The following is a 15,278-nucleotide window of genomic DNA, read 5'->3' on the forward strand; positions in this document are numbered from 1 at the left end:
CAAGTTCAAATTTTACTGAATGCATTTATATACTAGTTATACACTAGTTATGCAGGAATTGTTTATAAGCTGAATAATAATAGAAGGATATTATGTGGTGAAGCGAAACTTATTGTTTTTTTTTTTAAAAAAAGATTTTTCTTTTAGTAAATTGATGGGTGGATTGTGGAGCACTAGGTTACTTACTATATAAAGAAAGTAGTAAACTATAGAACTTCTTGTTGGAGCAGGAATATTTCAGTTCTCTCTTTCCTTGCTTTTCATTCATTTTTGCTATAAAAACATAGTCGCCATAATAAGAAGCAGGTGAAGCAGTTCTGTGACGATTTTTGCCTTTGTTCTAATAAAACACTATTGGCAGAATGATCTCCACGTCTTGCTAGTTTGCTATGTAGACATAATCTATCGAGGGCTAACAAAGGCTGAAACTCTTTCCTGTTGAAGACGTTCAATACTTGCTTTGAGGCTTGATTGAAACTCTTTCTGTCAAAGGAGTTCATACTTGTTTTGAGGCTCGATTAATTTGAATTCTCGTTGTTCAATACTTGCTTTGAGGCTTGGTTGAAACTCTTTTTGTCAAAGGAGTTCATACTTGTTTTGAGGCTCGATTAATTCGAATTCTCGCCAAGAAGTCAATGGATAAGCCAAAGCTCTTTAAACAGCCCAACTTACCACTAGTTGGTATCAATCAATCACTTCTACAAAGGAAAACAGGAGACAGATAAAACTGCCTCTTTTGTCTTTGTATCAGTTGACTAGACTCTTGTTTTTTCACTCTCACAGCACAAGCTGAGTCACAAGTTTACATGGGAATGAGTCCATAAAATTGGGGCCTCAAAGTAAATCATCATATTCCATTGTTGTCAGTTGTCTCCTTCTTTTCTTTTGTCTTCTTTTAATCTGCTTCTTATACTTCCGTCTGTTTTTTGTTGTCTTTGTAAGTGGTTTTGGCAAAGAATCATCATCTTTTGGATTAAAAACGTAGTTCCAACATAAACAATTAAAAAGCCTGTCATCACAAGAATTTAAGAATTCCAAATGGGGAATTCCACGATGACTTGATTTATAGGATAAGATTCCCCTATTTCTCTATCATTTAACCAACTTTTTGTTTAAGTCTTTCATTCTTTTATCTTGTGATCTAAAGATGATTAGATAAGATATTGCATGTGTCTTTTCTCTTGTGGAATCACAATCAGCTTTTTACTATGGTTATCTAAAGTACAGATAGATATAAAGGTGCAGGTTTTTCTTGAATCCTGATAGAAAGCATTTCCATCTTTAATGAAACAGATATGGTACTGCATGAATTCGCATTAGTTGGAATCCCAAAATGTATACCAAACATCAAACAAGGAAAACGGATACAAGTTGATGAGGGCGCTCATGCTTATTGGCTATAATATCCGCCCTCTCCCCTCAAAATAATAATAATAATAATAATAATAATAATAATAATAATAATGAATAACTACTTAAAATTATCATTTAAGTGACATGAAACTAATTACTCTTCAGAAGCACAAGTATATTAGTCTACTACAACAACATATCCTGCAAAATCCCACAAAGTAGGGTCTTGGGAGGATAGTGTATACGCAGATCTTATCTCTATCTTTATAATTAAATGTATAATCTTGAAAATACGATATGTTATTTGCTACAATACGTAAATACTCTAACGACATAATATTTTTTAATGTATATAACTTAAGCATATGTTTGAATACATTGAATCTTTAACAGCTGAATAAGTATATTCCAATCACAAGTTTTGAGGTCTCTTTCACTTGTTGCGAAAGGAAACATCTACAATCACACATTAATTTGAGGCTCACCCACTTAATATTATTCATTTTATAACACCAGCTTATGACCGCTATTTGTGCCATGTGCATAAGAAGACAAAGTCTAATTAGATTCTAAGCAAATATAAAACGGAATTACATGCGCAAATGGATAAGAAGCCATATTATAAACCATATAATAAACATTTATGATTTTATATTATAGTTTCATAGTTACTATATATTAGTAAGACATCTCCTTCAGAGTGTGATTATGGCCATGTGTCATCACTCTTTCAAAGTGGACGGCTAGTAGGGATTCCAAAAGGCATATTAAATAAATATTCCTAGGTGATACTGGACAAGATACTATCGTGGATTCCTTGATTAATTAATCTCAATTATTGATGAGTAATCAAGAAGCCTTTTGGTATTATAGTACTCATTTTCAAAAGTAATTTAAAGGGTATAATAACTATGAAATGACGGAGTCAAGGGTTCTTATAATATTTGAAAGCAGGGACAAATTCAGATTTGAAGTTTAGGAGTTTTTACAACGATCTCAAGTTGGTATAAAATAACAATTGAATTCACAATCAAATAATTATAAATATTAAGTAGCGGAGAAGAATTTATTAACTCAAATAATAACCATCCAACCGCTTAAACTAAAAGTATCTAGAAGGATGTATAATCCATTATAATATGTGAGTAACCCTATGTTATCAGTGTGTAATCTATGTATACCGATTAGGAAGAGTAAACGGCAAATCTGATTGGCTATTTGTGTAAAGATCCTATCTCTTATTATATACAAGCTCGCTATAGGCAAAAACTATTGAGTTCCCGTAAACTTGTACGCAGATTATACTCTAAACCTGCTAATATCCGGAAGGTCCTCGCATATTTGCTTATGAGATGCCTATATACTGTAGATCAGGGGCGGTCCTATGTGGTTTCAAGTGAGTTCATATGAATCCACTTCGTTGAAAAATAACATTGTATATGCATGTATATTTAATCTATTTTTAATATATAGTGTTATTTATATATTTCTTATATATTGAACTCACTTGGTAAAAATTCTAGGTCCGCCACTGCGGTAGACATGTTAGAAATTAAATTTGAAATTTCAAATAGTTCCACTCCACTTGACTACAAACGATAGGACTCAATATTATGATGCATGATATATAAATATAATATTATCAATTTCTACCAAAAAAAGAAGTACGGAGTGTGAAAGTTGAGTCACCCCACATTATTGGCATTTGATGGCACATTTGGCACTTTATAAGTACTAATTAAAAATGCAAATGATTAAATTTATTTATGAAGATGTTAGTGAAATACTATGGGCTGGATTAGAAACCTGTGGTCTTAGTATTGATAATTGAAAATAATAATGGCCTTAAATGAAACCAAATTTCTGCTTATTTTATATCCATTTGTGCGACAAAATCGCCGGATAAACATAAACGTAATGGGCGACAGAACCATCATAATAAGAAAATTAAGTTATTTATGTGGAGTGTATAAATAGATTTTATATTGTTCGTTGCAGTTTAATATTTTACAGCAAGTTATCTATTCTATTTTTCAATTAATCAAATTAGTTTTGCTACATGCAGTTTCCTTGTTATAGATCCATTTAATACAACGGTATAAAATTTGTACATTCAAAAATGCATTATTATTGTATTTTACAAGTATACAATACTTATATACACCGATGATATAATTAAAAAATTCTTACACTAACAAATCATCCATCTTTTGTTTGTTCACGTTGAAATGTATGACCACTTCATCAAAATGAATAAATATTGCCTTGAGGAGTAAATGAGCATTAAGTTATTAGAAAGACCATGAAGATAATTCATAATTTTGGATTGTGTGGTTGACATTTTATGCCTTGTAACTCTTCTTTGCTCATATATATGATTGGCAAATAGCAATGCCTTGTACATTAAGTTCATGCAAAAGAGACGTATAAGATTTCAAGACTTCTGGTAGGCGGTAACCTACTTATTCTCGTCAATAATTTTTTAGTTAGACTTTCCACATTTTACACATTATTAATCTGTTGGTTCTTGAGGAGTAGAAGACACCAAATCACCAACTTTAGTTTAGTTTACTTGTTTGAAATTAGACTTACAAGTTCTAAAAAGACTAGTAACTTGGCTCAATATTCCGCTCACATATAATGCGGCCTTTTATTGGATATAAAGTTTAAGAAAGAGAGAAAGATATTTAAAATTTGTTTTTTTTTTTGTCAAACTAAAATTTTATTTAACCATGCAAGAGCTTATATACAACTAGCTCGTTTTTTACTCTAGTGCCCGTCCCTATGCCTTCCCTTTGCTAAACTATCGCAAGAAATTACAAAGTATAAAGGATAAATATATAAAAAAAATAAAAAAAAATAAAAAACTTATAAAGGATAACTATGTGAAGTGTAAACTATCTAATAGTCTATTCCACTTACAATTTTTTTGTCCTCTTGTATGCAATGTCTCTAATAATTTGGACACTAGCTAGTTAAGCATTTGGCTTGAAATTTTCTTGCATTCCTCTCTGTCCATATCTAGTAGACACTTGCAACTAAAATGAATTCCAATATGCTTGCTCTAGGTCTGCTGTTATGAACATGTTTTGATAGCCAAGACACCTCTTCTGCCCAAGAACCTATCTGTATTGATGAACCCATCCAAGTGAGGAGGGTAGCCTATATATATATATATCTGGAATATCTGCAATCAAAGAACAGATGATCCAGTGCTTCCCTATTTGGACAGTTTGTTTATTGTGGCAATAAAATTTGTGATCTTAAATATATATGTCATAACATTGTGCAATATTAGCCCACGTAATATGACCTTTCATTGTAGTATTTAATAGAGTCTGGAGCCAAAATGACTTATTTTTACAGTCATTAGACAAAAATAGTATGTTTTTTTTTTTAGACCAAAATGAGTATTTCGTTGGATAACCCACACAGCTTACTGTTCCGGTGCCGCCTCAATTACTTGCATTTCGCTACACATGTAGCGAAATGCAAGAATTTTTTTTTTCCTTTGCATTTCGTGAATCAATTCACGAAATAGATTTATCCTAAAAAAAATTTTCTTCTTCATGAATTAAATCAACGAAACTGATTTTTTTTTTTTTTTTTTTTTAGGATTTTAGCATTTCGTGATACAATCAACGAATAGGTTGATTTTTTTTTTTTCCTTTGCAAAAAACTGTGAGCAGGATGAAATACCCTGTAATATAAGTAGTGCAATTGAAGTTCAATCACTGGTACGTGTTCAATATTTTCAAATACTCATGATCAAATATTTTGTCCAATGTGCTCTTCTAAGTCTACTGGATATAGTCTGACATAGTCCAAGTTAGGATAACATTTTAGCATTTTGTGATACAATCAACGAAATAGGTTGATTTTTTTTTTCCCTTTGCATTTCGTGAATCAATTCACGAAATAGGAGTTTTTTTGTGTTTTTTTTTTTTTTTATTTCGTGAATAAAAACGAAACTGATTTGTATTTTTTTTAATTTTTTTTTGCATTTCGTTGTGCAATCAACGAAATAGGTTTTTTTTTTCGTGAATTAAATTGAACGAAAGTGATTTGTGTTTTTTTTTTTTTTGCAATTCGTGAATAAAAAAAGAAATAGGAAATTATAATTTTTGTTTTTGCATTTCGTTGTGCAATTCACGAAATAGCCTTTTTTTTTTTTTTTTTTTGCAATTCATATAAAAACAAAATTGGAAAAAAAAATATATATATATATATATATATTTGTATTTCGTTGATACATGAATGAAATAGGATAATTTTTTTTTTATATTTCGTTTATATAAAAACGAAATAGGAAAATATATATATATTTTTTTTGGTATTTCGTTTATATAAAAATGAAATAGGATTTTTTTTATTTTTTTTTGCATTTCGTTTATGTTCCAACGAAATAGGAATTTTTATTTCGTTCATATAAAAACGAAATTGGAATATATATATTGCATTTCGTGTATTAATGAACCAAATAGGTTTATTTTATTTTTTATTTTTTTGTATTTGGTGAATTAATGAACGAAACTGATTTTTTTTTTATTTCGTGTATTAATGAAGGAAACTGATTTTTTTTTTTTTTTGCATTTCGTAATTTAATGAATGAAATAGGTTTTTTTTATTCAGAAATAGGAAATTATAATATTTTTTTTTTGCATTTCGTGTATTAAAAAACGAAATAGGAAGAAATAGGAATATATATATATTTTATTTCATTCATATACCAATGAAATAGGATGAATATATATATATATATTTTCGTATTTCATTTATATAAAAACGAAATAGGAAAATAATTTTGTTTCCGTTTATATACCAACGAAATGTTTTGTTCCATTTTGCAGGTATATAATGAACCCCCCCCCCCCCCCCCCCCCTTTTTTTTTACTGTTTTTCTGCTCTCCATATCGCTATGGTTTTATTTTTATTTTTTTGTTCATTTCTATTGGTTCAATCAGTTTCAAACGAGCATTGAATAGTTGTCAAAATAATATTTTTTACATTTCGTGACTTAATTTGCGAATTTTTTTACTTTTCTTCATTTATAAATATTGTCCTATCTTTACTTATGGTATATCCTTAGTCTTTCAACTTTCTTTTATCCATCTCATATCTTTCATCTATTGTTTTTCTCTTATCTGTTTCATATCCTTCAACTTTTATTTTTTCTCTCATATATTTCATAAAAGATGACGGAAACTCATGTTAAAGTGTATTTATTCTGGGGTGGTGAAGTTGTGTATGAAGCAGGTTCGGTTAGATACAACCGTGGTCCTCAAATAGGGCAAAGGTTTCCAATTTCCCTAAAATATGATCGTCTGCAACGCGTCTTAAGGAGTAAAATGTTCGTAAATGATCCTGAACTATCGGTGGTTATAACCGGACGATGTCCAAGTTCATTTACAGCCGATGGTTCACCAATTTACGGTGAGATGCCAATTACGGACGATGAATCTTTATCGTCATTTCTTCGTTGTCCTGAGATTTTTAAAAATCACATATGCATAGCGGCGCTTGACATGTATGCTACGGTTCAAATATTCAGCTTCCTCAAATTTTTCCCCCATCTCCTGACTTATCTTAAATCGCTTGTCCAGTGAAAAATGAAATGGTCTATGTGGGGGGATTGGTCCCGGAACAGACTGCTCCTTACCAAATTGTCTGTTGACCCGCCCCGCCATGTGCCACTCTCGGTAGATCCCACAAATGAGTGTCAACTGCACCATCCAAATGTCTTGACCACGTCGGCACCACTCCGGAAGTCCATCATTGATGGCCTCTGTATAAGGCTCCCACACAAACTACGATAGCAAAAATATTATACAGTCATTTATAATTTATACTACAAATTATATATTTTCTCATTACAACAAACATCCATTATGCATTTTCAGTTAAGTAAAGATTAGAAAGCGTATCATGACCAAATCCTTGCTAGGAGCACTTTCTTTTTTATTCAGTTCCAAAGCATAACAAGAACAGGCTAACTTGAAAATTCCATAATGAATTTTGATGGAAATAAAAACAAAATAAAATACTTTAGTAACCTTCTAGCCATTAAAACAAACCTAGACAAAATACTAATTATGCTAAAAGAAGAAATGGGATCTAAAAAATATCACAACAAGTAGCAAGTTGTAGTAAATTAGCTATAACAAATTAAAAAAAAATTAACCCATTATCATAGTACGATTAAGCAAAAAATGAACAAATCTATAAAAACTCTATTGTTGTTATATTTTTCACATTTCTTATCAAAAAAATTTAAAAGGAAAAATACCTGATCATCAGTTAGGTTGTCTAAAACATCCCTACAAACTACTAGCACAGCTCGTGCCTCGCTTTCACGAACTCCACGACGAGTCCACTTCTGCGCAAATACAATATCTCGTTCGTTTACTCTTGGAGGACGAAGTAATGGCTGCATCGGGATTATTCGCTCCCAAGCCCAAACCTGTATAAGTAAATTTAACTATATAAATATTTTTTGAATTAAATAAAATAACCCGAAAATACACATGAAAATTGTGTTGTTATGGTTGGGTTCCGATAATGCGCTAATATTGTTGTGCAAGCTATTCGACAATATTATAATTTTTAATGATTTATTATACAAATTATAACACTAGGAAATCTAAAATATTATTTAAAAGATAGCAGAGAAGTTGACTATTTAAACGTGTATCAAGCAATACTTTTAAATTGTTAGCGTGACAACTCAAGGAAATATGGTTAGCTGACATTTAGAATTATATACAAATATTAATAATCCAGATTGCATTATATATAGTGGTACATTTAGTGTTTATAATAAAGCTCGACTTTCGCTTCCTAATTTCATTTTTCAAAATTTGGGTAATGGTGGTTATAAGAATGCTGCTTGATCTCTTATTTCTATTGAAGTAGAGCAATATATTATTGAAATTCACGTACCTGTAACAAAGCAATAAATCCACAAACATCACGGCTATTGGCCATCGAAGCACGACATAAATAACTGTACAAGTATGATAATGCTGCTGCTCCCCAAGCTTTCCCGCCTATTGCATCAAGGTCTATTATGTCAAGCAAAAAGTGTAAACTAAGCTTTGAACCACTATTATCAGGGAATATATGGCCACCAATCAACCAAAGCAGGTACAACCTGACCCTCTTTTGTACCTCAGCCTCATCAGTATGTTCATCAATAATATCATTATTGGCAATCAAGGTTTCCAAATGATTAGATAATTGTGTTATTACCAACAAACTATTACCTATAATTGCTTCTTCTCCGGGCAACCAACCAGTAAGGTCGTTCATCAATTCCTGTCACCTTGATTTAGTTATATTTTTAACATTTCTCTGCACCAATGGGTGGTCATCCACGGGAATGCCATATAACACCTCGACATCCTGCAGTGTGATGGTACATTCATCAGTCCGCATATGAAATGTATGCGTCTCTGGACGTCATCTCTCAATAAGTGCAGTGATGATTCCTTCATCATACTGCACATTACCTACTGCTAAAACTCCCCCAAATCCACACCTCTCAAAGTAATTAAGGATGCGATTATGTAAAGGGTATTGCCTCACGTGATTCCAGAATTCATGATCCGCACGACGTATAGTTAAACACGCGTTCTTTCCAGTCAATTTTCCATCCCACACAGCCTGGGATCGATGCTCATGCTGGAGTATTAATAAATCATAGTTTTCTAGACCTGGATGTACAGTGACTTTGGGGCGATCCATATCTATAACATTGCAACACCAAGCCACTGCTATTAGAATAATGGACAACACATTACAGAATTGTTTACTATATATTCAATAGGAAAGTCAATAAAGGTCAAACTATAAGATATATTATCACGTGAGAAAAGAATTTTTTTTTTAATAAGAGTACAACTGTCAAAAAATAATTGCAGTTCCCTATGTGGTGAACGAAATGTAATTAAACTTTTGGTTAAGCTCATAATTAATTGCCATAATAGTATTCATCTTACATATAACTACTTCTTTTCTATTTAAAACAAAGCATATGACTGGAGAGGGGATGCAAGGAAAATATTTTTTTTTTAACGGATCAGAATAGTATTTCGTCAGTTATCCAACGAAATACCCATTTTGGTATTAAAAAAAAAGGACATGCTATTTTTGTCTATTAGCTTCAAAAACAACTCCAACTTCCTCACAGTTTCTTGATCTTATACTTTTAATTTGAAAATTAAAAATTCCTCATGCTTATCAACAGAAAATAATCTCCAACGACTAGTCACAATTTGAACATAGAAAATGACCCAACAAATGATACAAATATCTTTATGTTATATTTAACAGTATTACTTTCCTCACAATTTATTCATCTTTTTTTTAACTGTTGTTCTATGAAAATGACTAACTAAAAGAACATTTTATAATATAAATTTATACCTTTTTAATCAGTAGCTTCAACGATTTTTTAAGTATTTTAATTGTAGTTCGTTGACCAATAAACTCTACTAACATTTTTTAAAAGCTTTTTTTAATTGAAGCAACGACTGAAATTACCAACTATTGATTAATTAAACTTGTAACTTTTGTTTTCTTTATTATAGTCTACTACACTAAGTATAACATATAAATAAATCAAAAAAATAAATGTGAACTAATTTATAATGACTAAATCAAAAAATATATGTAAAAACTTATAAAATTAATAAATTACCTCAATTTGAAGAAGATTATGGAGCAAAAGTTGAGAAATCCTTGTGATAGGATTAGTACAAAAAGAAGAAAAGAATCAAGAACGGAAGAAGAGAAAGAATGGAGGTAGAGGAAGAACGGAAAATGGAGAAGGGAGAATGGAGAAGGAAAAATGGAGAATGGAGAATGGAGAGGATAAGGTAAAATAATATAGGGTAAAAGTGGGGAGCAGAAAAAGGGAATATGAACGAAATAAAAAAAAATCCTATTTCGTTGGAACATAAACGAAATGCAAAAAAAAAAAAAAATCCTATTTCGTTTTTATATAAATGAAATACCATAAAAAAATTATATTTTCCTATTTCGTTTAATATATAAAAAAAATTATCCTATTTCGTTCATGTATCAACGAAATACAAATATATATATATATATATATATATATATATATATATATATATATTTTCCAATTTTATTTTTATATGAATTGCAAAAAAAAAAAAAAACAGTTTCTTTCATTAATTTCAAGAATTGCAAAAAAAAAAAGGCTATTTCGTGAATTGCACAACGAAATGCAAAAAAAAAATAAAAAATTATAATTTCCTATTTCTTTTTTTATTCACGAATTGCAAAAAAAAAAAAACCCTATTTCGTTGATTGTGTCACGAAATGCAAAAAAAAAAAAAAAAACAAATCACTTTCGTTCAATTTAATTCACGAAATAAAAAGAAAAAAGAAAAAAACCTATTTCGTTGATTGCACAACGAAATGCAAAAAAAAAAAAAGAAAATACAAATCAGTTTCGTTTTTATTCACGAAATAAAAATAAAAAAAAAACACAAAAAAACTCCTATTTCGTGAATTGATTCACGAAATGCAAAGGGAAAAAAAATCAACCTATTTCGTTGATTGTATCACGAAATGCTAAAATGTTATCCTAACTTGGACTATGTCAGACTATATCCAGTAGACTTAGAAGAGCACATTGGACAAAATATTTGATCATGAGTATTTGAAAATATTGAACACGTACCAGTGATTGAACTTCAATTGCACTACTTATATTACAGGGTATTTCATCCTGCTCACAGTTTTTTGCAAAGGAAAAAAAAATAATAAATCAACCTATTTCGTTGATTGTATCACGAAATGCTAAAATCCTAAAAAAATAAAAAATAATTCAGTTTCGTTGATTTAATTCATGAAGAAGAAAAAAAAATAGGATAAATCTATTTCGTGAATTAATTCACGAAATGCAAAGGAAAGAAAAAAAAAATTCTTGCATTTCGCTACATGTGTAGCGAAATGCAAGTAATTGAGGCGGCACCGGAACAGTAAGCTGTGTGGGTATTTCGTTGGTTATCCAACGAAATACTCATTTTGGTCTAAAAAAAAAAAGCATACTATTTTTGTCTAATGGCTGTATAAATAAGCCATTTTGGCTCTGGACTCTATTTAATATGCTATAATATTTGTGTGACTAAAAAACTTGTTATTAAGTAGAGGTGGCCGATTCAAGATTTGAGCTTTATGCGTTTCGGATTCTAGGATTACGATCTCAAATGCTATTAATTAGGTTCTAAATCCAATTATTTTACATATTTAATAATTTTTTTAATATATATATATATATACACACATAATTTCGACGAATCTTATTTTTTCTCTCTCTTTTTTTCTCAGCTCAAGTCTTACGATCACCCCAAATAAAAGACAATAACAATAATAATCACGTTTAAATACTAAACCAAAGGAAAGTGAAAAAAAGAGAGCAATAATTAAACTGACATGATCAGTTCGCAGGTGTGGGATTTTCATTTGGCTTTCTTGATGAGAAAGTTTGAACTGTTTGTTGCCCTCTCCAATAATTGAATCCATATTTTGTTGTTATCCAACTACGTACGCTTATCTTCCTCAAACTATTCTAATTTTATTAAAGAGTACTATCTTTTCAATGTGTATTTTATGTATTCCATGAGCTTTCTCACTAATTTTTATGTTTTTATTCTGTCGTTTAGAATAATTCACACACCTATAATCAAGAATAATAGTACTTAGAACTGCTTATTAATGAGATCTCCAAATTGCAAATATAATAAGGATTCTGTTGGAATTTTGTTTAAATAAAATTAATCCTAATAAGTATTTTAAGTAAAGAGGTGTCTTTGAAATAAAAGGGTGTGTCCTTTCATTCTTTGGTTACTACCAATTATATTTCTTTCTTGGTTACCACCAATTATATTTCTTTCTAACGTAACTTTTACAGAGTAATTTTTTCTTTCTCTATGAAGAGTATCTTTCTTTTCTCTTCAAAGTAACTTTCTTCTCCTATTCCAAAAAGATTAGGTTCTAAGTTCGTGCTTTTCAATAGAATTTCTTTACTATTTGCTTGGTGCAGTAATTCATAAGCTTATCATATCCACTAAAACTATTTGCGCACAATCGCATAGCAATCTCATAGAGGAAAGAGAGCAAATATTGTTTTTAGGAAAGCGTTTCGCACGTGTTTCAAGCGTCAATCCTGTAGTCATTGTTCATATTGTCAAACCTTCATCTTTGTGTTCTTCTTCATATATTTTTTGTGTTCTCAGATAATATTTTCCAACAATCTAAAAACGATATTTGTAATGAAGAATACGTTGTCAATCTTCTAGAAACGTATGATATATGGTTGAGATAAGAAAAGTGTGGATGCTGCGTTTGACGGCAGTCGTATTCCAATAGGCAAAGTATTATATGAGTGTCGAAATTTTCTCATTGGTTTAGAAGAATTAGTGGTAATCACTTGTGGTGATTTGTTTTGTTTCGAGGTATAAGGTTTGGTGGTGTTTCACTTTTTGGTTTTCCTTAGTGCTTATTGGCCAAAATGTCCAAGTGAGAGTGGGAAATTAAATCCTCCTGTCATTTGTTTCAAGGAGGAGTCCAAATTAAAATACATTGTTGCATAAAAAGGTTGGGCCCAATAAATTAAGATACTCCAATATTGTTTGTGAAAGAAAGAAGGAATGGTGAAATTCCTACTACGAATGATATTGTGCGACTCTTTTGTGTGAATGCTGTTTCCTTATGCTCATTCTCAATATTCCAATAATTTCATTTGTGAGGGAACAATACCCAACAATTTGGCAATGATTTTGCTGCGTTAAGGCACTGATGGGAGAGACTGAAACGACATTAAAAAGGGGTTCTATTTTCACTCACTTTAACTTATAATTTATTAATCAATTTCATAATGTTAGAGTAGATAACAAATGATTTTGAAATACATATTTTTTGTGTTTAGAAATAACATCTTTGATTTAATCGTGATTTATTACTCTCGCATAAAGATCATATGTGGAGTTCACTTTCAAGTTGTAGGATGCGATGAAATATTATATTGTTTACAAGGACATGTCATACTTGAAAGTTGTTATAAGAATTTGAGATATAGAAAACATGAGTTAGTGATGTAAGTTTTCTCTATATGTGATATGAAAAAGCACTTGATATGATAAAAATATGGGGATATTTGGCTTATAATTAGAAGTCAACATTAAAAGATTATTTTTATGCCTTCAAAGGGGAAAAGTTTTGTTCTTTCATGAATACTTAAAGGTTGTGACTTTTTATGAAAAGTATTATTTTATGCTAGTTAATTTGTGGATATGTTATTACAAACAATGATATGAAGAACATAATGGGAACGAAGAGGTTTCTATCTTCCTTTCAAAGTGAATGATCACGGATAAATTAGTATCATTTTGGGTATCAGGATTAAATAAAATAGTGGGGGTTATGTATTGAGTTACTCTTACATTGAGAAAGTGATAAATAAATTTAGACACTTAAACATAAAGAGGTCAATACCCTATTTGATCCTGGATCGAGTTAATGGAAGAATTGTGGCTTACCTTGTGTAGGCAAGCGCGATTGGAAGGGCTATTAATAGCCGAGTTCTTGATTTTCTTTTTAAAGATTTGAGAAATTCTAAGTTTCATACCATTTTGTAAGGATATACCAATACAAGTTGGTTATCGAGTTAGCGAGAAACAAATCCACAAAAGGTTGGATGTTTACTTCTGGAGGAGGCTTAATTTCTTAAATTTCAAGAAACAAAGACATGTTTGCATAAGGAGTTGAGTGGTTGAACCGTTGAAGGGTATTTTTTTTTTAGAAATTCCATGATTTTGCAAAGTGTGAGCTCAACTTTGTGATAGTCAAGCCACTTTAACTCGAGTATATAAGTATACTAAGTGAAATCAATCAGATAAATCTTCGACATGATTATGTGAGCAAGTTAATTCAAGAGGGAATTATTTCTCTCATATTTGTGGTTAAAAAAAAAATACAAAGTAATTTTGGTGATTCAATTACTAAAACACTTATAAGGGAGTTGGTGAAAAACCAACCTCGAGTTGATTAAATTAAAACTCCTTATTAGAGCCATCAATAATGGCAACCCTACCCGATACTATTAAATCAATAGTTATGGGTTCAAAGGATAACAACAAGTTATTGATACGTGGATGTTTCAGTACTAAATTAAGAGATATACTAGTATTGGTGTCACAGATTAGAGGGTTGAGTTCTTATACTCTTAATGAGGTTCAGTTCAAGGAACAAGTGTCTCAAATGTGAAAAAGACACTGAAAGAACTTTACCTATATGAACATAGAAGTGTCCTGTTTTGATTGAGAAGTGGAGTTATTCTCATTGATGTTCATAAATTTTGGATAGCACATGACCATAAAAGTGCTAAGCATGTTTGAGTGGAAAACAGGAATGAAATGTTTATGTGTATAATGTCACCGATGTTATCACAAGGAATAAAATGTTCAAAGCTATTATGCTACATGGGATTTCGATTTTGTCTTGTGACATTGTACTAAGGTAGTGTTCAAATCAAAAGACACATTACTCTATGCGTGAACATAACTTGATCTTTGTGTCGTAATTTATATTTAGACAAGTGGGGATTGTTGGAATTTTATTTAAATAAAATTAATACTAATAAGTATTTTAAATAAAGAGGTGTCTCTTAAATGAAAGGGTGTGTCATTTCATTCTTTGGTTACCACCAGTTATATTTAAAGTCAACTTCTTATTCTTTCCAACGTAACTTTTACAGAGTAGTTTTTTTTCTTTCTATATGAAGAGTATTTTTTTTTTTTAATTTTAACTGCCTCCATTGATAATGATAAGCAAAATAAGTACATAATGAGTCTGGCATCCCAAACTTTTTACATGATCATTGCGAAGAGACTATC

Source organism: Lycium barbarum, chromosome 10 (assembly GCF_019175385.1).
Source record: "Lycium barbarum isolate Lr01 chromosome 10, ASM1917538v2, whole genome shotgun sequence".
Lineage (NCBI taxonomy): Eukaryota > Viridiplantae > Streptophyta > Magnoliopsida > Solanales > Solanaceae > Lycium > Lycium barbarum.